The sequence below is a fragment of the Neophocaena asiaeorientalis genome, unplaced genomic scaffold (genome assembly GCF_003031525.2).
Source record: "Neophocaena asiaeorientalis asiaeorientalis breed wild unplaced genomic scaffold, Neophocaena_asiaeorientalis_V1.1 scaffold479, whole genome shotgun sequence".
Taxonomy (NCBI): Eukaryota; Metazoa; Chordata; class Mammalia; order Artiodactyla; family Phocoenidae; genus Neophocaena; species Neophocaena asiaeorientalis.
Window position 1 is genome coordinate 369,968 of NW_020173774.1, and position 3,320 is coordinate 373,287.

Sequence of the window (3,320 nt, forward strand, 5' to 3'; positions counted from 1 at the left end):
ACTTGCTCTTTCCTGGGGTTTATTTCCTGAGGTCTTGTGGGCTTGTGATCCTGAGAGCAGTCTCTAGCAATGACTGTCTTCACTAAGCTAGAGGCCCAGTGCATGTCTGATCCGTATAGTGACATTTCTTGGATTCCTGTGCTGGACACCATCCACGCAGCAGCTGTGCTTTCTCATCAGAGCTGTGAGTCTCAGTTCTACAGCCTGTACTCTAAATTTCCAACTTTGTCCCTGGTTCCCTTCATTCCCAGTGGCTTTTTACATTTGCCACCTCTGTAATTCTAAGGTATACATTAGAGTTCTTTTTACCCTCCTAGTAGTTAACCATTTTTAAACTTAGTTAATAATTCTTTATATTAAACTTATATTAAATTTTTCCAGTTCAAATTTCTGTCTCTTGACTAGACTCTGATATAGTACTTTCATCAGTTCTGGAAAATTCTCTGTCTTTACCTCTTCAAATGTTACTCTAATTCATTGTATATCTCTTTTCCATCAGAGACTCTAATTTAACATGTTAGACCTTTTCACTTCATACTCTTTCTTTTTCATATTTTCCATTTCTCTTTCTCTCTCTTGTATACATTTTGATAATATCTTTTAGCCTATCTTTCAATTTACAAATTATCTCTTCAGTTATATCTTGGGGGTTTCCCTGGTGGCACAGTGATTAAGAATCCACCTGCCAATGCAGGGTACACGGGTTTGAGCCCTGGTCCGGGAAGATCCCACATGCCACAGAGTAACTAAGCCCGTGGGCCACAACTAGTGAAGCCCACGTGCCTAGAGCCCATGCTCTGCAACAAGAGAAGTCACCACAGTGAGAAGACTGCACACTGCAATGAAGAGTAGCCGCCCACTCGCCGAAACTAAAGAAAGCCTGCACACAGCAACAAAGACCCAATGCAGCCAAAAATAAATAAATAAATTTAAAAAATTATATCTTGTAGTTGGTTAAACTTCTCTACGGTTATACACACACACACACACACACACACACACATATAATAAAATGTATAAAAATATGATATATCTGTATCTACAATAATACTTTTAGTGGTTTTCAGAAAGAGGGTATGTCTTGAGAGCTAGTCAAACATATTACTGGAAACTGATATGTCAATATGTAGAATCTTTCTTCTAAAAAAAATGTAAGCAATGTTTATGTTTTGGGTTTGTATAGTATATTCTAGGAAGAGAGTTGATCTAGCCTCTGGAGTCTAGGGTATGGTATTCTGGGAAAGAATGCCCCACTACTTTGATTTTTTTGTGCACTAAATATTATAGAACTATTTTCTCATGAGGTCATGACCTGAGATAATGAACCAAATACTTTATCAGCTGACCACATGCGAAGAGAAGTTACCAGTGGACCAAGCTCCCAGATTAGATGGGAATGGCATATTTTCTTTCTTTCTTTCATTTTGCCTTCCTTCCCACCCTTTCACTCTCCCTTCTTTCTTCCCTTTCTCTTTCCTTCTTGATCTTTGTTTCTTCCTATGTACATGCATTCAAACATTCATAATTATAACAAACATTCATGTAAGAGTGGGTAGAGGGCCTTTATGAGGAAGCAGATTTCTATACATAGTGAAATCTGATTCTGACTATCACCCTTGGTGGCTTCTGAAAAGAGCGGGAAAAATGAATTATGAGGTGAAGGGGAAAGGGGTACAACAGTATCAAGGCCACATATAAGCTATAGAACCATTAGTTTTAAAGCTCCCTGGTAAATTGCCCATCAGTGGGCATAGGGTACATTTCCCAATGTAAGGATTCAATGTAAGGGAAGCTATGATTTAAATTTCTCAATACCTTGAACAGAGAACTTTGAATAGGAAAGATATTATTGAAGGAAACCAAAATATATCACCCTAAAATATACCACTTCGGCATATTCATTATTTTGAATTAAAGGCACTTAAGAAACAGCAGGTACAGGACTTCCCTCGTGGCACAGTGGTTAAGAATCTGCCTGCCAATGCAGGGGACACGTGTTTAAGCCTGTGGGTCTGGGAAGATCCCACATGCCATGGAGCAACTAAGCCATGCTCTACAAATACTGAGCCTGTGCTCGAGAGCCATGAGCCACAACTACTGAGCCCTCGTGCCACAACTACTGAAGCCCACACACCTAGAGCCCATGCTCCGCAACAAGAGAAGTCATCGCAATGAGAAGCCCACGCACCGCAACGAAGAGTAGCCCCAGCTCGCCGCAACTAGAGAAAGCCCGCACACAGCAACAAAAACCCAACACAGCCATAAATAAAATAAATAAATTTATTTTTTAAAAAAAGAAACAGCAGGTACAAGGATACTCTGACCCTTCTTTTTCTTCCTGAAAGCAGGAGATAAAACTCCCATATGAAAGATACCCTCCCTATACCAGGAGGAAAGAAGACACTTCAATCACCAGAGACAGGGAATTTGGGGCTGAGAAATCTATGCAAACAAACTTTGTTGAACCAACCTTTACCTTCTTAGTTACTTCTCTACCATTTAGTATCCTACCCCAAACAGCTTTGTCTTGTCAATTCTTCACAAATTTATTATTTCTTTGTCTAAAAGTTCTAAAAGCTCCCTGCTCTGGTCACATCTTCAGGTCTTCATTCTCTTGTGAAGACACCCTTGTACATGTAAAAAAATTTATTAAATGTATATTCTTTTCTCCTGTTAACCTGTCTTATGTCCATTTAATTCTTAGGTCCAGAAAGAGACCCTAAGGGGATAGAGGAGAATTTTTTCCTCCCTTATTATCCCCATTTTACACACCAAACTGAGGCTTAAGAATCTCAAAAGTTAGTTTTTCTAACTGCCATTTCCATACAAACTGTTGGTAGCAAATCAGGATGGTAATTTCTATCTTTTGGCTGCGTTCTGGATGCTTCCTGCTGTATTCCATCCCCAGGGCAGTCAGGAGAAGCAGGAAGTACCAGTGGTGCAGCAGCCCCTCAGAACCACTGCCAAAGACACCTTGTTTTGATTCTACATCCTTCAAGTCTGTGATTTGACTTTTGAAGATCCAGCAGTTTCAATAACCCGAGCCAATTTGTCTGTCCCATATCAGTTGCTGCAATGGGAGGTGAAAAGATCCTTTACTCCCCCCACCACCATGCAGACGTAGTCAGCCAGCTGTGAGGAGATGAGTCAGAAGGTTCTCTAAGCTCAGGGGCCAGAGTCACCATATGGAATGGTCAGAATGGAGCCATGTGTATAGTGGATGCTCAAAAGAAGAAGCCAGTTTGCACAGAAGGGAGGGGGGAGAGAGAGAGAAGAAGGAGAAGAAGAAGAAGAAGAAGAAGAAGAAGAAGAAGAAGAAG